The following is a 21,604-nucleotide window of genomic DNA, read 5'->3' on the forward strand; positions in this document are numbered from 1 at the left end:
TTTTTATTTTGTTGCTTTTGTGAGCATGAGTGACTTGGTTGCCTTCGCACATACTCTCAAAAACTGTTTCGTCATCACTGGGAATCATGAAATTTAATTTGCATATAATATACCCCGTTACTAATTTGGTAGGCTTCGAGTGTAATTCTCTTATGTTTTATGTGTTTATCTACCAAGTAGTCTTATCGTTCATTGAAAAATATCCACGCAGTGCACAGTGGGCACCCAAGTTATAAATATCTGTTCTTGCTTTCTACCCTGCAGTGGTGTTTTCGTAACCTAGCATTGGTGCAATGGCCTGTGTGCACCTGCAGAAATGTAGTAAAGTGGTTAAAGTTACAGGTCAACAACATAATTAGGATACAAAGGAAAAATGTAAGTTCGCAGTTGTCCCCCATAACCACAGTTTCGCTTAGAAAAAAAAATTCACGTCCTGTTGTGGTGTGAGAGTTGCTTTGGGCACCAAGGGGACTACGTTGCACCTGTGCTAGTGTACACAAGAAAGCAAACAAAAAATCACTCCAGATTGGAGGGGCAGTGTAAAGTTAAGCATAGATGTTTTATTTCACGCACCATTAATGTGGCTTATCATCTGCTCCTGTTGTGTGGGAACGCATACATTGGGAAAACAATCCTTTGCGCCATTGTTACCTTAGGACACCAGAGAAAGGTAGAAATCGAGAACAGGTATTCACACTTGGTTGCCCACAGTGTATTATCTGGACGTGTTTCACTCTAAAAAAGACTAGTGTTGTAGATAATCATAATGACAAAGCCAAAAGAATTAAAAGAGGTATGTGTCAGTCATCCATCCGTGACCTCCAGTGTTTATAGAAACACTTCTTTCTGTATATGTGCCTAGCCGTAGGGAGGCTTTACGTAACTCAGTCATGCTTGCTAAGTTAAAGGTTGGAATAAGGGAAATCACAAGAACATTGTATGAGTGATTTGTAAATGTTGCACCTAATGTAAATTATTCATGTATGTCCTGAGGATAGATTACAGCGATGTGCATAATGTGCTCTTACAGGATGACTTGTGATGAGTAAAAGAAGTCTTCCTCACATCTTCCTCTTTGTTTCTTTTGGATCTTTGTGCACTACGTGCATTGTTACAGCTGCGTGAATGCAGCTGGGTATAGTTTGTTTATGTGTTCTGCTTCTTCCCTTGTCCTCATCATTCATGCGCTATCTTTGCCGTAACAAAATACACCTACCTGTGCTACTTATTTTGTCAACGTGTTTGCATTATGGAAAGTTTTGTATTAGCAGTTATTTCTACCTGTGGAATTGTCTGTGTCAGCTATTATACTTAGTCTGGCAAAAGTATGTTTCTCAACATAAATGAATCATCACTATAAGTGTTGCTGTATTTATTTTTGTAATTTTGTCAGTTATGAAGTTTTTATACACTGTTGCATGTTGTATGACAATAAAATTGATGCACAACTTTTTAATGTCTTGTTTTTCAGATCAATTTTCATCTCACGCTAACACGCAGAAATTGTGTGGGAAAAAGTGCCAACAAGAGTACCATAAGGTAAGACAGCTGCTTTTACTGTTAGATTGGATTATCAATTGCCAACCAGTTGTTTTCAGCAAGCATAGTATAATGCATAGATTATGTAATCTAAGTCGGAATATTGTTTTTATTGCACTTCATTATCTGGGTCTCCTTTGTACATAAATGCATCCTTTCTTGTTATCTGTAGCTTACTTGCTTAGAATGTTAAGTCGTAAGTTAAGTCGTTTAGAATATGGAAATAGGTTGAACTTATAAATCTTTTGACTTATAAGAGACTTGTGAGGTGATGAATTGAACTTCTACAAGAGTTACATAATATTTTGGGGTCTCATTATGGTTCTGAGTGGCATTGCAGTGTCATGCATATGCAGCTGCAGGCTACATATTGGATACTTATTTAAGACTGTTTTGCTTGGTTGGCTGTTGATTCCAGTTTATTAGTAATGAGAACTGTCTTGCTTTCATAGTGATTCTGTGCTGACTGATACATTTGAATTTTCCAGAAGACAATAACAAAGATTGATGAAATATGAACTTTTTCTTGCTAACCTGTCATGTGCTTTTTGGCAAGTTTACTGTGGATTCTTTGTTATCCTATGTTGTCTTATCACAGTAGTCTTCTTGAGAATTAGCCGTAGTTGTTGGTATTTACAGCAAGAGTTGTTGACACATATTGAAAAGCGGCTCGACACTGCCATCCAAGAGTGAAACGACATACATGAATTAGTTACTTTACTTTATTTGCAAGAGACCGGCACCACGCACTAAGGGTAACTTGACACACACTGCTGGAGTCATCTGACTCATCTAGAATTGTTAACGGACTCCCTCAGCACTAGTCTTGTGACCCTGTTGAGAGGGTATAGGCTACTACTACAACATAGTATGCATGACTATTGTGTGTGGAGTCAGGTAAACACCTTGTATCGAGCACAGATAGTCTCGGGACTCTCTGCCGAAAGAGAGTTCGGGTGTCTCCCACAAAGTGTGTCATATACGTGACGAGTCCAGAGTCTTCGAAAAGAGTAATAAGAGATATTCTTTTTTTTTCTTAGTGTGCACAAACATCTTCCTTAAGCTGGTGACGACAGCTGTAGCCTTCAAGGATGACATGACTTCGATCTCAGCCCAGTTTCTGTACGCGTCTACCACGATTAAGAATACTTTTCCATTAACTGGGCCAACGAAATCTTACAACAAAGCCTTACCACAAACTTCAGTTGCTGCTTCTGAAATCAGCCTTGTTACGGTTCCATTCATGGCCTCTATGTCATGTTCATCTCTCTTTTCTATAGCTGCGTATTTGGAAGTACCACTCGGAATTGGTTGGCTATTACCCTTACTACATCTAGGTTGTCCTGTTTCTTGTTGACTAATTTTACTCTTTCTCTTTTACCCTATCTGACACTTCTACGTCCTGCCCTATGCAGGTATAGCGAGTTTCGGCAGCGATTATGAAATCTATTTCCTTTCACGTTTCTCAATTAGGGCTTTTCCAGGTTTACTTCCTGTTGCAACGCTTCTTGCGAAAGGTATAGATTGTTCTGAGCTATTCCATTCCACGAATTCTACCAACATCTCTCCTCTAAGGTTACTAGAATCGGTGGCGTAGTTGCCAATTGCTGTTCACCAGCCTGCTTATTCCCCACTTTTGCATTGAAGTCTACCATGACTACAGTATACTGAGTTTGCACTTTTCTTGTCGCTGATTTAACATCTTCATAAAATGGTTCTATTTCTTCAACATCGTGACTGTAGATTGGAGCGGAGGCTTGTACTACCTTTATTGTATATCTCCTGTTCAGCTTTATTGCGAACTGCTACCCTCACATTAATGCTGTAGAATTATTCGATGTTGCCGGCTCTGTCCTTGTGAATTAGAAATCCTACCGCGTATTGTATCTTACCGAGAAGTCATCTGTAGCAGAGGACGTGGTGGTTAATGGGCACTGTATAAGCCTCATCAGTTCTGCTAGCCTCACTAAGGCCAATAATATCCCATGCATTGCCTTATAATTCCGAAGAGAGACCAAGTAAGCTTGCTTTACTCGAGAGAGTTCGTGTGTGGAACGTTCCCAAGTTTAGTTTCCAGTGGAAGCCTGTCCGGATCCGGAGAATATCAACATCCTATGTCGTGTCGCAGGTCTGACCGCCACCTTTGTCAGGTGCTCCGCAGCCGCTGCAGACTGAGGGCCCTGGGTTAATTATAGGAGTCAGGAAAGAGGTAGTGGCCGAGTACTGCTCCAGAGAGTCCAATTCCTGTTCTGGTGAGGGAACGTCTCTGTTTAAGCCTAATGCGCTCAATAATGTGGCTGTGTGGGCGTGTTGGTAAATGGCCCTTCTTAATTTGTTTGCACCAAAACTAGTATGGGCCTACTGGCATTCGTCATTTTTTAAGGCGAAGCTTTATTTGCCTCTTTCTGCGACTCTCTAACTGCTGCTGCTGCTACTGGTACATGGTACACTGCTTCGGGGGGTGGTTCAGGGCTTGTGTATACATGCAAGGCAGTGAAACGCTTCTTCTATAACCATTACAGTGGTTGGAGGCAAACAGGATCAATTTAAGTTCAAGATACGGTATGGTATGTTTCTGATATCTCTGAAAAATAAACGCCATGCAACTTTATCAAGCGGACAACTTACGCAGGGCGTGCAGAAGGAGGCGCGCATCAAAGCGCACCGTAGCGTCGTCTAGACACTGCGGAGCCGGTCACACGTCAAATCAACACTTCTTAGCCCGCCGCGGTATCTTTGCGGCCATGGGCGTTGCTAGAGGTAGCAGGTTTGATTCCTACCCTGGCAGCCGCATTTCGAAGGGGGAGAAATAAAAGAAAGCTCGTGAAATTAGACTTTGGGGCACGTTAAAGAACACCGCTGAGCGAAATTAACCCTGAGTCCGCCACTACGGCGCGCCTTATTGTCCGTTTGTAGTTTTGGCACATAGACTCCCATACCTCAATTAAAGTTTAAAACTTCTGCCACGATGCGATTTGCCTTGTGAGGCATTCGCATATGCTAAACTCTCGCAGAGGTTGTGAGGTATGGCGGACTACAGCGCCTGAAGCAAACACTTCCCCCTGTATGTTCTGTGTACGACGCAGACAAACATCAGTTGTGCACGCAAGTTAACGTTGAACATCGGCTCACCACTGTTCTGTTCAGCATAGCCGCTAATTATCGTCAATCAAAGCAAACAGCATAGAAGGCTTTGCATACATCGATTTTCACAATGCGTGGGATAGGCATCATTTTTTTTTTGCCGGTGTTCCAGGCGCCACTCCAAGACTGAAAATGTAGTGTACTGGAGGAGTATTCGAGCTTACTACCTTCAGAGTAGAGGCCTGGTGTTATTTTTCTGCTCCATGCCACCCCCTCCCCCCCCCCCTCCCAGTCATCTAGCTAGAGATCCCAGTTTAAAAAGACAATAAGAATTCCTCTGGCAACTACACAAATTTCTGTTCTACGACAGAAATACCTGACGTTTCTGTAGTTGCGACAGATATTTCTGACGTTAGGACAGAAATTCTGATGTTGCAACACAAACATTCTGTCGCGAATACCAAGAGTTCTTAAGTCGCAACACAAACGTTCTGTCGCAACAACAAGAGTTCTGAAGTCGTGACGACAGCTTTTTATAGCGACAGCGATTCTGACGTTACGACAGAAATTCTGTAGTCGCAACAGAAAGATTTTGTCGCGACGACGAAACTTTCTGAAGTCGCCACAGAAACGTTCTGTCGCGACCGCAAGGGTTTTGTAGTGGCAACAACAGCTTTCTATCGTGACAGCGACTGTGACGTTACGACAACAATTCTGGCGTCGCAACAGTAACATTCGGTCGCGACAGCCAAGAGTTATGATGTCGCAACATAAACGTTCTGTGGTGACAACAAGAGTTTATGAAGTCGCAGCAACACATTTCTATCGCAACAGAGACTCTTACGACGCTACAAGAACTATCTGTCGGGACTACACATTTCCTGACGTGGCGTTAGAAATATTTCACATATTTCACTTTTTTTTTGTCGCAGTGACATATAGTTCTGACGCCGTGACAGAAGCGCTTTCCTTCGCGACGCTTTAAAATTCTATGTCAGTTTCGCGTCGGTGGTATACACTGTACTTTTCTCTTGCGTGGTACTCAATCGTGCTTCTCTGAAGACGGCAACGCTGATAGCACCGACACTGCATGGTGTTTATGTCGACGTGTCCAATTGTTATAATTTTGCCGTGACGACTAGGCACCAGCAAAGGCCTACCGGCGTCCTGAAAATGGGCTATGGGCTGCTCATCAAAATCATGCCATCTGCTGGAATGGCTGCGTATGTGTTTTGTTTTATTTGGTAAGATGGGGCGCACAGGCCTGTGAACTTGCATGTGCCGTTACGCTGACACATTAATCAATTACCCGGAAATATTTCATAAGCTTAGCGAAAAAGAAGTTTTGCGTTGTTCCACAAAATTGCGTGAAAAGTTGTCTCGCTCAGGTCTCATTATTATGGTACAGCGCTGCCGTGACAAGCCAGTATGCTGTCAGAATGAACACTCATCCACGTATGTTTATGTAGCTATTTTGCATTGAACACCTGAATTATATGCGCGCTCAAAAGTCCAAAGAGCGAGAGACAACTGTCGAAATTAGTAGTAACAACCCTAACAGTGTCATCAGTCACCGTTTCCTATTTCTCAATTTCTTATTTCTTGTTTAAATCCTACAACAAAATTGATGTTTTAGCACTCCACAATGTACCTGTCGATGGTAACAACACTTCGGCACTTCTAGAGATGCGGCAGTAGATGCGGTGAACTGTCGCATCTTGGCTCTTAAAATTAATATGTAAACATCAACGCAAACAGAGATTACTGTTGTCATAGCCAAAATGTACACTTAGAGACATGTTCGGCAGGATGTCGTGGTAAGATGCTGGGCTCCGAATCCTCCGGTCCCAAGTTCGAATCCACGGCGACGAAGTTGTTTTTGCTTTTATATTTTTATTTTTTTGTACTAACAAATTTATATAGCCTTATAGAGGTATCTGTCAATTTCTAATTTGATATTGATCAAGAACAACAGAACTTTCGTCTACAGGACGTCACACTACAGACAACAGAACGTCAGACAACACAACGCCAGACAACAGAACGACAGGAGCAACATCTCAATATACGACAGACGGAAATTTATTGTTGTGATTTTCAAGTGGGACGGAACAATTCAAATGTATTATTAAGCCGTGCTGCTGGCCCTAACGATCTTCCAGCCCCAGCAACCCGTGCTGCGAGGCGCCGCATGAATAACGCTTATTTGGGGCAAGTAGGTACTGAGTGGCATTTATTTATTTATTCATTTATTTATTTATTCCCTCAAAAGTCTCTTGTTGAGACATTAGATGAGGGAGTGGGGGGTTAGTGACAAAGAAAGTTACTACAAGTTACAAAGGGATATTATCGATGAGTCGCTTGAGTGCAAGTGGGTCGATGATAGTGGCAACTTCGGCGGGCAGGCCATTCCAGTCTCGTTTTATGCGCAGAAAAAATGATTGCGGAAAAGTCATGTTATGGGCTTTTGGGGGATATACTGCCTTAGAGAAACTGGTGAGGGAAATGCGATGTGCTCTTTTTATCTACGGGTTGTCGAAAGGCAAAGAATGAAAAAATGTATGAAAGAGGTTAAGACGTGCCATTCTACGACGTGAGACTAGAGCGGGTAAGTTTATTTGGGCGTTTAGTGCTGAGATGCTTGAATTGTACGAATAAGTTGACAGAATAAATCGTGTCGCGCGGATCTGAACCGACTCGAGGGCGTTGATAAAGTCATTGTGGTGGGGGTCAAAAATAGCATCCGAATACTCCAGCTTGGGCCTCACAAAGGTTAGAAAAGCAAGTTGTTTAATGGAGGGAGGAGCGATGCAAATGTTATGGCGTAGATAACCGAGGGTATAATTAGCAGAATTTAGTATGTGGTTAACATGACCGGTCCAAGTTAAGTCACGCGAGATATACACGCCAAGGTATTTGAATGAATCAGTTGTTGCAATCTGCGTGTTATTGATGCTATAATTAGGCATGTCGTTATTACGACAACGATAAATAGACATTAACACGGTTTTAGCCACATTTATTGACATCAGCCAAGTGTTACACCAGTTTTGTATGCGCGATAGGTCATTTTGTAGTGCCAAATGGTTGGTGGGGTTAGTAACTTCTCGGTAATCCACACAATCATCTGCGAACAGTTGGATATGAGAAGAAATATTACAAGGCAGGTCGTTGATGCATATAAAGAAAAGGAGGGGACCAAGTACGGTACCCTGAGGTACGCCTGAAAGCACGGGTGTTAAGGATGAAGAGTGTGAGTTAGCGCATACGAACTGCTGACGGTTAGCTAAATACCCTCAAATCCAGCTTAGAACACAAGGATGAATTTTAAGACGGCATAACTTTGTTAAGAGACGACCATGAAGGACCATATCGAACGCTTTTTCAAAATCTAAAAATATTGTGTCAGTCGGGATATTGCGATTTTGGTTTAAATGTAAGTCGTGCAAGGCAAGAGCAAGTTGAGTGTCACAGGAATGATTTTTGCGGAAACCATGTTGACTTGAGTGAAAAAATTTGAAGGATGTGAGGAAGTTAGCAATATGCGAGTATAAAACATGTTCCATTATTTTATAGGACACGCTTGTTATGGAAATAGGGCTGTAGTTACTTCGTGATGATCGGCTTCCTTTCTTGAAGACTGGGATGACCTTGCCGACCTGCCAGTCATGTGGAATTGAAGAACTGTTTAGTGATTCCTGGAATATGAGTGATAAAAAAGGCTATACACATGTTTAGTATTTTCAGCACTTTGGCATAGATACCGTGTACTGCTGTAGAAGACGAGTTCTTCAATGATTCAATTACTTTGACGATGCCGACGGGATCGAATGTGACATTTTGCATGAGAGGATATGAGAAGTATTTTGGATCGGGCAAGCCGTGAGGTAATTTATTAGTAAAAACCGAACTAAATGTTGTGTTAAGAAGTTCTGCAACCTCAGTCTCAGGGATCAGAAGTTCGGAGCTATTGCTAAGTGAGATCTCATTCCGTTGATTAGGATTATTAGTTTTCCAAAATCGCTTCACGTTAGTTTGTAGCATAGCTGGTAAAGTGGCAGAAAGAAACTTGCGTTTCGTTTGAGAGGTGAACTTGTTATATTCTTTCTCTACTGTCTAATAATTCCGCCAGGTGAAAGAAGAATTAGATCGTTTGGCTGATCTAAACAGCCGTTTTATCTTATTATTTAGTCGTTTGAGAGATACATTAAATCATGGTGATGTTCTTTCTGTTGTTGTAATGGTGCGGATGTAAAGACGTATAAGGCGATGCATCTCTATTTTTAAAAGCAGCCAGTTCGACTGCGGAGAATTTAGTGGAAAGTTAAAGACAAACGTATCGAAGTACTCCGAGAATTCTCAATTCATGCTGACATAATCCCCTTTATCATAGAGTGTAAGTATTTTTCGATTTTTGCTTCTTTAGTACGCTGCAATGAAACTAAATATGTACTGTCATGTGGTCGCTCAAATCGCGCCATAAGGTGACAGGGGTAAAGTTATCAGGGTTAGTTGTTAATACAAGATCTAACACATTGGACGAGTGAGCTGTAAAGCATGTTGAGTCAGTGACGAGCTGCGTTAAGCTGAATGTTACACACGTGTTTAAGAAATCGCTACCGGGGCTGCTTTTAGATGATTTAGAGGCAGGATCAGACCAATCAATGGTTGCAAAATTGAAATCGCCGAACAGAAGGGCAGGACTGTTAGGATATGTTTTTGTTAATGTATTTAAGGCTTCATGAAGGGAAGACCTTAAATAACTGTCGGTACAAGGAGGCCGATAGCAAATACCAATCAGAATGTGCGGGTGTGTAGCAATGCATCGAATCCAAATCATTTGCAGTTGTGAAGAGATGTTTACAAGTGAACAATGTAGGTTCCGCTTAGTGACGATTAATACACCCCCACCGCGTCAGTTATCGGGTCTATCTTTCCGAAAAATGTCAAAGTTCGAGAGGTAAAGGAGAATTTCGGTATCATCGATTGATGTGTTAAGCCATGTTTCTGTTAGAAGTAAGACATCGCAAGAAGATGAGCCTATTATACTGTACAGTGCTTCACGCTTGGGAACAACACTTCGAATGTTAGCTAGCAGGAATTATAAAGGCCGACCGTTCTGTGGGTGCGGTGTAAAAATTTACCTCAATGATGGCTGGTGACGTTCCTCAATGACCTCGTTAAAAGTGTGGTCTAAGTATTAGGTTTTTTCACCTAGGAACAGCTTTTCATGTCGCAACTTGTACCGAAGTTTACTGGCCCTTCCAAACTCGATGAGGCGTTTCTGGCCAATTCACGTGCTTGGGGCGAGATCTTGTTGCAACGGCATAGCACGTATCTTTGAACTTCCGAACCGAAGAAAGGACAAGATATTTGCTTTTAAAATGAATGAACCTAACAATTACAGGCCTGCATTTTCCCGTTTGGAAAGACCCAATGCGATGTGGACGCTCAATATCACGCGGTTCTATTTATTCATCTAAATATTGCTTACAATGCGTAATAATGATTTTCTCAAAATCAGACCATTATTCTTTTAGTTTATCAGCGATGCTATAAAAAACAAGGTTATTTCTTCTAGAACTATTTTCGGCATCGTTTATCCCGGCAGACAGTACAGCTATCTGTGCCGTATTTTCGGTGCTTATGTAAGGAAATTTGCCCAATTCAATGAACTTGTCGTCGATACCAGCACAGGCTGTTTCAATTGTGTCTAGCCGTGCTATAATTTCACTGAACGTTTTATTATGATCAACTAGTTTTTTTTTCAATAGACTTTATTTGTTCTAGCATTACCGTCTGCCCCAATTGCAGTTCTTTCAAAACATTAACAATCTCTTTGTCGGGGCCAGGGTTAGATTCGATATCACCAGCTAGCATGAGAAGCTTTAACAGCTATGCGGACAGTCACACACAATTGAACAAAAGCGCCGTGGGCCCGGCAGCACAGAGTGCATGGTGGCTACAAGGCTTTGCGTAAAGGCAATAAGAGTTCGTTACCTGTACAAGGAAGAGGCGTGGAACGTTAGCACGGGATATCGCTAGCTTGCTGCCAAGCCCACTGAAGGGCGCCTTCCTCGGGCGTAACTTAATAACAGAATTTCACGCATGCGCAGAATGCACAGGGGTGGCTCCGATGTTTAGATGACTGAGTGAGTGCCACAGTGCTTGCAGATATAGCCGGCGGCCATGTACGAATTGCGTGGACCGCGATGTGCTGTGAGTGATCCGGTAATGTGAAGCACTCCCGTAGAGCGGAAGTTTTGCGCCTGGACTTAAATTGGCGACAGATTCTGCGCACGGGGCGCGAAAGCTGGATGGCTCCAAAAGCTGCAAGCTGCAAAGTCCGAGGAACTGCTATAGGAAGAAGCGTGGAACGTTAGCACGGGGCATCGCTAGCTTGCTGACGGACCCACTGCATTAGTAGCCATCAAACACCACCGGAAGAAGTTAAGAGAGGCAACCAGCAAAAGCAAAAGGGCCCCTGTTATACAGAAAGACTAATTTCCAGTGGCGGCTGACTTCCTTAAAAAATGATTTGAAAGCTGAACTAAAAAATTACCGACGATTACGTTACTTCCTAATGCGAAATTTGAGCGCAGCAATTAAGCTGTTTCACCTTTTCGATAGATTGACGAGTCTTACACTCATCGCATTAAGTTGTGGAAGGTGCGCTGGCCTCGAGGGATATTTGTAACCGTTTGTTGTCGAAAAATGAGGAATGTCACCTTTCCGCACAGATTGCATGCATGAAGAACACAGTCTGAATTGACACAAGTCCGAGTTGGGAAACGCACACCGGAGATTCTCACGGCACGTATCCGGAAGCGGTTTCACGTCATTTTGGAACCAGAGCCGATCACACACTGAACACACACTTCCAAACGGATTGTCTGTAAACTGTCGCCGGAAAGCATTTGTTGCACCCTGACTGTTTGCGAGCCTTTGTTTGCGTTTGGCCTCGGCCTCGGCCGCGCGAACGGTAGAGTCTTCTCTGCGACGGCGATGAGCTTCTGCTTCAGCCTCGCTCACTGCTGGTTGCTCTCGACGGCGGCGATGAGACTCCGCTTCGGCGGTGCGAACGGCAGGGTCTTCTCGGCGGCGGCGATGAGCTTCTGCTTCAGCCTCGCTTACTGCTGGTTGCTCTCGACGGCGGCGATGAGCCTCCGCTTCGGCGGCGCGAACTGCAGGGTCTTCTCGGCGGCGGCGATGAGCTTCTGCTTCAGCCTCGCTTACTGCTGGTTGCTCTCGACGGCGGCGATGAGCCTCCGCTTCGGCGGCGCGAACGGCAGGGTCTTCTCGGCGGCGGCGCTTAGCCTCTGCTTCGGCGACGCGTACTCCTGGATCATCTCGACGGCGGCGACGGTAAGCTTCTGCTTCGGCGGCACGCACCTCTGGATTGTGACGGCGACGGCGCTGTGCCTCTGCTCTGGCAGCTCGTTTAGCAGCAGCAGCAGCAGCAGCAGACGGAGGACTTCCATCGGTCGTCTCGCTCATGGCTCAGAAAGAACTGGCAGATAATTTCGCAGTGGCGAACGGCAGCGGCAATTTCGGCTCGGGCGGTGCACATATACAGATCCGCCGCCACCGATCTGGCTCTCTGATTGCCACCGCACAGGGCGAACGGCAGCGGCAATTTCGGCTCGGGCGGTGCACATATACAGATGCGCCGCCACCGATCTGGCTCTCTGATTGCCACCGCACAGGGGTTGCATTGGAGGAGGAGCGAAGAAAGGAATTAAGTTCGAGCCGGCGCTTTGACAACCGGGGACTCGCAGGAAGAGGGGGGAGGGGGGCGGCGTGTACACCCAGCGGCAAACGATGGGGGCAGAAGCGCGCGCAGCAAGCGGACAACACGATAAAGGGAGGAGGGAAGAGATAGCAGCGACTGACTGATGCCGCTGACGCCGATAGTGAGTCAACCCCAGCTGCGGAGTTGGTTTCAGGGACAACGCCGCCGATGCCGACACAAACAATATGATACCCTCGCTTCCGCAGCGCTAAGAACCAGGTCTAGCCGTGGGAAGGTGGTCACGTATTCGTCGACGTGCCGGGGCCTACATGAAATAACCGGCGCGTCTGCAACTGAAGAGCACCCTATCCGCCACACAAGAACAGGGGGGGGGGGACCCTTTCCTCCTCTTTCTGCATGGCGGCGACGGTGTTCTATGCAGTCACGTTATCTTGACTCTCTAGCGGCGTCAGCGGCATCCAGCGGTATCAGTCGGTCGCTGCTAGCGCTGGGGGGATGAAAGGGGGGCGGAGCTGGTTACGAGGCCGACGACAACGCCGACGACGACGCGAAACCCAGGAACGGACGCCAAAGAGCTGCGCTCTAAAATGACAATAGCAACCGAGCATCCGACATAGCTCAGTCAGATAACTCCGTAGGAGGCTAGGCTACCTTAAGGCGCAGAAAACCAGCCCAGAGAAACCTAGATGCCTAAAAACTCATTTGAATTGTCTGCGACGTACGGGTCTTACCACTATGTTATTTAATGGGCTACACTATGTTTAACTACTATTCTTCAGTAAACAACAAGCACAAAATAAGCACCCGGACAACATATCTGATTACAAGCCCGCGAGAAATTCTTAAGGGCGTTCTATGCTTCCAGAAGAGGGTTATAGCGCCGAAAATTACGGTGGTTATCGTGGCTGCATTGCATGCTTCCGTACATACAAATTAGTGCCTTCCTTGTAGCATATATTTCTGTTCCGTATCGTCTTTTCATCCCCTGCGATTAAAAGCAGAAAAATAAAATAATGCAATGTAAACTAACATATTTCGCTACGTTGTCCACTGATGTCCTTACGTTTCACTTCCCTGGCTGTTCAATCATGTTCACTTCTGCGTAGATAAGGGGTTCTGCAAAAAAGAGCTGCTGTTCGTCTATGTGGATATTTTATGCATTTGTGTCGTCGTCGTCGTGTTGTATTGTTTTAAAAGTAATTTCAAATACAAAGCACTTATCCAAATTATACAAATTCTCATCGAATGCAGAAAAGATAGGAACGGTTTTGGAACCAGAATGATGCTTTTGGATGTACGCGCAAGGTCAGTCGTAGGATTGTTCTCAATATGCCGAGCTACACATAGCCTTCGAACTTCACGTTTCCTTGCATTATGTGGCCCTGCAACGATGCCTATTAAACTACTGCTCGTGACGTCGTTCAGTTTCGCTTTTGGTGCAACTTTGCGCTCCGATGCTCTCCGCTGCCTCGGACATTCCGTATTTTGCAGCACAGCCGGCTAAAACAGGTTATTCGGACAGCCCCACTATAGTTTGAATCCCATCTTGCACAGAGACGGTGCGCAGTAGAAGCACGCTGTGTAGGACGATGTGACGAATGCTCCTCCTACGTGACTCGTCCCTGAATTTATGCGGCGAAAAAAGAAAGGAACGCAGAGCGCTGGCGCTGCGGTGTTGCAGCAAGGCCTTCGGCTAGCCATCGGCAGTTACGGCAGCGATGACGCTGCTTTTGCGCGTTAGCACATCCGGCGGTGCTGGCTCATATATGGCGCTAGGTTTGCTGCTGCGCATAGTCAACAAAACTAAGTTTTGGTCAACTAGGTGAAGAGAGCTACATTTACGTTGTGAACTGCTTGAACAAATCCTGTGACATCAACCTTATTCTTGACATTACGCATTGCAGTACCCGGCTTCAATTGAGCGTCGTAAGGCCCGCTCCGCTCACATTTCGAGCGCTAAAGAGAGGTGCGCTTGTTGTTTCGCATTTGTGTAGAAAAAAATCACGGTTTGGTAGCGCTTCTCGCAGAAGCGTGAGTGATGCGTGATGATGCCTGCAAGGCAACGTGGAAGAAGGCTCTGCAGCGGAGCGAAATTCTGTTTTCCGCTCCTGTCTGCATGGATGAAGTAAACATGAACCAACAAGGAGCCACGCAGGCTACCATCGCAAGCCAGCTCTTAGTCAAGCATTCCCCTTCGCCGCTCTCGAAATGTTGGCCCGACACGTGACAACCGGTCGGCGGACTTGGCCCTATGTGCTTGGTTTAAGCGACTCGCACTTGTTTTAATCGACGCGTACGGTACCGCCTCTGGGGAGAAACCACCAAGTTATATTGGAACGTATGCATTTGTTGTTATCGCTGGAGCATACGGGTGCCGTGGGCGCACGTTGCTGTCACGCCCGTTCTCTTCGGAAGACCTTGCTCTGCTCCCATAGAGGCCTGTGCGTCCTGCAGTGGATGCTTGATGATGATGATGATGTTGACAATGATGATGATTTTCTGGAATCCTCTCTGAAACATACCGGTGATAGATTGTCAACTACCCTGCTTGAGTTGCGCAGCTGCGCTGTACATGCTTCTAATTCCAGCATTTTCGTATACGTCACTTAAACATGTATCCCTTCCACAAAACTTATCTACCTTGTACCGCTATATATACCTGTAACGAATCCGCTCGTATCACTTTTTTACGTGCTTTTATTCCAAACTTCTCTGGCTTATCTCGACTGTTGTACGGCTGATGTTTCCGACGACTTTAAATCCAAGCGCTTCTGGAAGGTGTACGTTCCCTACGGGTCTCACTAGTTGAATCCCACCCACATTCCATTAGGACCTGCTGAGTGGTGTCCGGATTGTTGGTGCAGCATACAAATGTCTCATGTTCTAGCGAGCATTTCCTCCAATATGTTTTTGTCCTTGGGCAACCAGCTCCAGCCTCACATACTAGGGAACTTCCCTTCATGTTGTCGTACACATTTTCCTTCTAATGTCTTTCTTCTAATTCTTGTAAATCGCTGTGGTCGCTTTTGTTTGCCATCTTTACATCCAATTCACTGTCCCTATTTTTTAAAATTTTGTCTGGATAGCTCCTGTTTCTTTGTTTACAGCTTTCGGTTACCGTATACTTGGTTGCCGGCTTTCATGACATCTTTGATTTGCGTGTTGATGATTTTGAAGTAGAGGTAGTTGGGCAGGTAAGCCGCCCATTATGGGGCAGTGTTCAATGTTTATGGGGCAATGTTCAATGTTTCTGAGCCTTTCTTCAAAACTTACTTTGCTATTCGTTTCTGTTACCTCAAACGAGGCTCAACCCATGTCACCCTGGAATTGGAACGAAGAAATTCGAATTGGAAGAAATTGGAACAAATTTGGACGATCGAAATGGACCGCAGAAACCATTTCCGTTCATAAAAGGTTCGCAGACTACACGACCGGAGCGTGTAGACGTGGAGGAAAAGCCCTCAGAAATGAGCGAGGAGACATAAAAGGGGGAAAGCGCACAGAAGGAGCGCTTTCCGCTCCTTCTGTGCGCATCTTTCGCATCTTTCCGAATATCGCTGTAAACTGCGTGAAGACCAGTGTAGTTTTCTCCTACGTGAACTAAAAAGACGAGAATATGGAACTTCCAAGCCCATGTCTTCACAACCTGCAAGTTAATGGCAAACCATGCCGGGTGCTGCGAGACAGTGCCGCCACTATGGACATTCTCCATCCGTCTTACGTGATGGTAGATGACTTGAGTGGAGAAGTAGAATGGATCAAACAGGTTATAGAACACAGCGTGTGTCTGCACATGGCCAAAGTCAAAATCAGTAGACCGTTCGGGGAGCTCGTGACCGAAGCAGCAGTTTCCAAATTTTTATCGCTGCAGTACTCTTACATTTTTTCGAATCGGTCCGACCAATTATTGCGTGACAAATGGCTTCAACTGGGAGAGGGCGTACTGTAGGCGATGTCGCAAGGCCAAGCTAGGAAACTCGCATCGCTTTCGGCTGAAAATGCAAAAGCTCCTCTAGCGGAAGTAGCAAAAGAGGTAACTTTAGTAACCAGATCCAAGCTAGGCTCGAGGGACGAAAAAGGAATTGAGGAAAGCCTACCAGCTGAACAGTTCAGTGAGAGCGGATTACTAGGGTGTTAAAGTTCACGCCTGCAGGAAGAGCCAGCTGACGTACCCACAAGCGAAACAGGGTCGTTACTATCACCAGCCTCAAAGAACTTTGATCAGCTCTATACGTGTAGACAAAGAGCCAATGGCAGCAGACCAAAAGAAAAATGACAGCTTAGCTAAATTACATCACACAGCTATATAAGGCATTGCCAGGCGCAACGTGACGATACAAGGTAGAGGAGCATTGTTGTATCGGCACTACAGAGACCGAAAGGGAAGGATTCTAGATCACTTAGTTGTACCTACTAAGTACAGGGAGGACCTTTTGAGTCTCGTTCATCGAAATGGGCGGTCCGGCCACCTGGGCATAAACAAACCAAAGGAAAGATTGCTTATGGAATACTACTTGCCTGGCTGTTACAAAGACGTATAAAACTTTGTAAGATCATGCGACGCCTGCCAGCGCTCGGGCAAACCAGGCGAGACATGGACAGCTCCACTAAAGGTAGTGCACTTAATAACAGACCCTTTTAGACGACTTGTGACAGACACGGTGGGGTGTCTACCAAAGGCCAAGTCGCGTTACAGGTACTTGTTTATCATGCTGTTTTGGGCTACAAAGTTTCTTGAAGAAATCCCTCTGAAACAGCTCAGCTCCACCGAAGTAGTAGACGCTCTTTTGACAGCATTCGCACGAGTTGGGTTTCCAGCCGAAATTCAGACGGATCAAGGGTCAGTATTCACCAGCGCACTGACTTCCAAATTCTTACAAAAGACCGGGGTAAAGTTGGTACACAGCTCCGTCTATCACCCTCAGTCAAATAGTGTAGAGAGGTGGCATTCAGTGCATAAGCGAGTTTTGCGTGCGCTCTGTTACGCGCACAATAAGGACTGGGAGGATTGCCTTCCGGCCACTTTGTTTGCGTTGCGAACTGTTCCTCATGAGGCTACAGGGTTCTCGCCAGCAGAACTAGTGTATGGGAGGACACTCCGTTCTCCACTGAGAGTGTTAAGAGAGATGTGGGAGGAAAGAGTAGAGAGTCCAACAGAGGTAAAATACGTGCTAAATCTGCTAGAACAGCGAAGTGCAACCGAAGAACTAGTCCAAAAGAACATGGCAGTAGGTCAAAAAAACGCCGAGTTCTATTAAGACAAGAATGCCAGGCTTTGTACGCTTAACGCTGGAGACCTGGTAATGGTCATCAAACCTTCAAGAAAGAACAAGCTGGAAGTTCAATGGGACGGACCCGTTTAATTGTTGTACAACCTTGCACATACTAACTATGCTCTGAAAATGCCTGGTCGCAGGAAGGAGGTGAGAATATACCACCGCGATTTGATGAAGCTGTACGTAGAGCGGAGCGGAGTCGATAACTGTACCATCAAGGAGCAGGATGGCACTAGTACAAAGTTTAAGGAGTGTAATGCGACCTCCAACTTTGAAATCGGCCTAGAAGAAGTAGTAAAACATTTGGTAAGCTCGCACGCTCTAAGACCCGAGCAGCTTGATGAGCTAAAAGGAGTGTTAGGGGAGTATCTTGAGAGATTCAGCGATCGGCCAAGTAGAACCGAACTAATAACGCATGAAATTGAGCTGACATCGACCGTACCCGTAAGATCAAAGCCTTACAGAGTGTTTCCACGACAGAGAGAAATTATGCAGGCCGAGATACAGCGCATGCTAGAGTTGGGAGTTACCGAGCCCGCTGAGAGTGACTGCACGTTACCGCTAATACTTGTAGAAACCCCTAATAAAGATCCTCGTCCATGTGTTGATTACAGGAAGTTAAATGCCATCACTAGGGATCAGCTGTACCCAATAGCCAACATTGAGGAACGAATTGAAATAGTTATCGCTGCTAAATACATTTCAACTATAGATCTCGTGCGGGGATACTGGTAAGTTCCCCTTTCAGAAATTGCCAGCCGCTTTGCCGCCTTTATCTCACCTATAGGCACTTTTCGCCCTCTTGTCCTCAGCTTCGGGCTGAAGAACGCGGCGTTTAACTTCTCCAAGTTAATGGATATTTACCTAAATGTCTTGCAGGAGTCCGCCTTGCCATATCTTGATGATGTAGCAATTTCTCGGACAGCTGGGAACAGCACGTATCGTGCATCAAGCAGGTGTTCTCACGGTTGAGGGAAGCCGGCTTAACGATGAAGACGGAATAGTGTAGGTTTGGCTCTTCGCAGGTGACATTCTGGGCCATGTTGTCGGCCATGGCACGAGACGGCCGGCCGAGCTGAAAATAGCTACGATTGAAGAATTTTCACAGCCGCCCACGAAAACAGACATTTTATTTATTTATTTATTTATTTATTTATTTATTTATTTATTTATTTATTTATTAGGGAACCCACAGCGCCAAGGCATTACAGAGGGGGGGGGGGGGGCTACAAGAAGAAATACATACGACACCTGTGCTCCTGTACAGTGTTAAAAGTGATAAGAAAAGAGGAAAAACGAAAAATAATGGAAAAAAAGAAAAAGCCCTTAGCAGTACACATCTACAATCTACAAGATCAAAAAGAAAGCATCATTTGATTCAACCCTCACAACATCACTCGGCAGTCTATTCCATTCCCTAATGGTTTTAGGAAAGAAAGACATTCTAAAGAATTCAGTTTTTGTCGCAAATTCACGAACCTTAAAATCATGGTCAACGCGATTCGATCTATAAAAAGGCTCTTGCACAAACTTTTCGCGATCAACCCGAACAGCCTAATAATAAATAGCATGGAAAAACTTCAGCCTCAACTTCTTACGGCGCATGTCTAGTAATTCCCAGTTGAATGCTTCCTTCGTACGCGATACACTGTATTGAGCCCCGCGTATGCCAGATGCGAAACGAGCGGCAATGTTCTGCACCCGCTCCAGCTTATCTTTATCTCTACGAGTATGCGGGTCCGAAACCATACACGCGTATTCCAGAATTGACCTCACATACGTCTTGTACAAGATGTCCCGACATGACTGTGGAAAAGTGTCCGCATTTTGGCGAAGAAATCCCAGAATTTTGCATGCTTTAGCAGTGACATAATCGACTTGACAATTCAAAGCGGGAGTAAAATAAACACCTAAATATTTAAATTCGAATACCTGTTCCAACATTACATTCCTAATGACATACGGTTGCATATCAAGGTTTTTCTTTCTTGTAAATTTCATATGAACAGTTTTAGACAAATGCAAATTCATATTCCATTTGACGCACCACTCTGAGATTCTGTTCAAGTCTTCCTGAAAGATCTCAGCAACACGGTCACAAGTGACTACTCTATCGAGAACGCAGTCGCTCACAAATAACCGCAATTGAGACACTATTCCGTCACTAATGTCGTTCACGTACAGCAAGAACAATAGCGGCCCTAACACGGAGCCTTGCGGAACACCGGACACAACTTGCACGTTCTGTGACTGAGTACCATTCACCACCTCAAACTGCTGACGTAAGCGTAGGTAATCTTCTACCCATGATATTACTTGAGGACTGATATCGTAAAAGGCCATTTTTTTTATTAGTAAACAGTGCGTCACGGTATCAAATGCCTTTTTGAAATCCAAGAACACACAGTCCACGCTAAGACGCCTGTCCAGTGCTTCTGCCAGCTCGTGCACAAATTCAGTCAACTGCGTAGTACAAGGTAGGCCTCTTCGAAAACCATGCTGCCGAGGATTAAACAATGAATGTGGGTCCATATGTGCTATGCTACTATACTAGTATACAATATGTTCAAGAGTCCTGCACGCAACTGAAGTTGTTCATTCTTGGGGCTTGTGGGGTACTATCAACGGTCTATTCCGAATTACTCGCTAATAGCAAGTCCTTTAATGGACGCCCTCCGAAAGGGAGCACCGAATAGCGTTTACTGGGATGAGGACAAAGCGAACGCTGTCGAAAATTTGAAAACGCGATTGGTTTCTCGTCTTGTGCTTCGCGTACCAGACTACGCAAATGGATTCATAGTTCAGCGCGGCGCATGCGACAGAGTTATGGTACTTAGGTCGGCGACGATAATGAGGAACATCGTATCCTCTATGCCAGCCGTAAACTAAGTGTAAGAGAGGAAGCCTACAGCGCTTCGGAGAAGGAATGGGCTTGTGTAGTCTGGGCAGCCCAGAAGTTGTCGCGTTGTTTGTACGGACCGAGGTTCATCTTCGAGACCGACCACTGTCCTCTGACGTGGGTAAATCAAATGACACACAAAATGGCCGCTTGATCTGATGGAGCCTCACTCTCCAAGAGTACAACCGCTCCGTTAGATATAAGAACGGAAAGTTGCGTAGCAATGCAGATGGTCTGAGCAGGCTAATGAATTCTGCTTTTAGGGATCCCGCCTAAATTTTGGGGTTGTTATTGTTAATTTTGATAAGCCAAGTAAATCCCCTCTCATTGAGTTGGACTCCCTCCATGACTGCCCAATTCGTTAGCATGAAATTCCTTCCAAATTGTAGTAGCGAAATACAGATTTTTTTTTGTTTCTGCACTTCTGTTTTCTTTAAAGCCTAGCGGGTCTAAAGTGAGATCCAAGATACGCCATCTCGGCGCAGAGCTGTTTTGTGGTCTTCGTTTTGCAGTTGCCTGTCCTTGTTGGATGTTTGGGGGGGGTGTCATCATTGCTTAGCTGGTCCGCCCCTTGCCACCAGCCATTCTCTTTCTGCCCAGCGGTTATCAGCACTGACCTCTGACGCCGACTTCGAGGGTTACTTACGGGCCACATCGATTGGGACAGACTGTCGACGCGCCGAGTTAACTGTATGTCACTTTCGATTCTGTGGACTGTGGACTCTAAATATTTGCCTTCCCGAATACTGTTTACGAATGTAATTTGAACTGAGGTTCATTGTTAGTGTTGCGATCGCACATAGTAATTGTTCAATATTGTTACGCCTGTTCTTCGGAATTGTCACTGTCATACTTTTTCTGTCTAACATCTTCACATCCACTACTTAATAACGCCAGTTTGTTTTGTTGCTGAGAAATCACTATAAATTACTGCCATTTCCTCGATTTTATCAGGCCTTTGTCTCGTTCACGACGGCAACTGACGAAAGCCAGGCACCAGACTCCACCTCCTTATGCTACTACTCATTAGGAGCTAACGCATCGCCTCTAAGG

General features: G+C 45.1%; 1 protein-coding gene across 4 annotated transcripts in view; it reads left to right on the plus strand.

The window, feature by feature from the left end:
* Nucleotides 1-21,604, plus strand: part of LOC135905979 (dual oxidase maturation factor 1-like) — a 248,988-nt gene that overhangs the window by 18,358 nt on the left and 209,026 nt on the right. The window contains exons 2-3 of one of the 4 annotated variants that reach the window (XM_065437128.2): nucleotides 1,472-1,539; nucleotides 3,668-3,791. The exons of 2 other annotated variants lie outside the window; for them this stretch is intronic. The gene's annotated coding sequence lies outside the window, so the exon portion shown is untranslated. The remainder of the gene's footprint in view (nucleotides 1-1,471; nucleotides 1,540-3,667; nucleotides 3,792-21,604) is intronic. One more of the 4 variants, XM_065437127.2, reaches the window with a different exon arrangement.

This window comes from Dermacentor albipictus, chromosome 1, assembly GCF_038994185.2.
Source record: "Dermacentor albipictus isolate Rhodes 1998 colony chromosome 1, USDA_Dalb.pri_finalv2, whole genome shotgun sequence".
Classification (NCBI taxonomy): Eukaryota; Metazoa; Arthropoda; class Arachnida; order Ixodida; family Ixodidae; genus Dermacentor; species Dermacentor albipictus.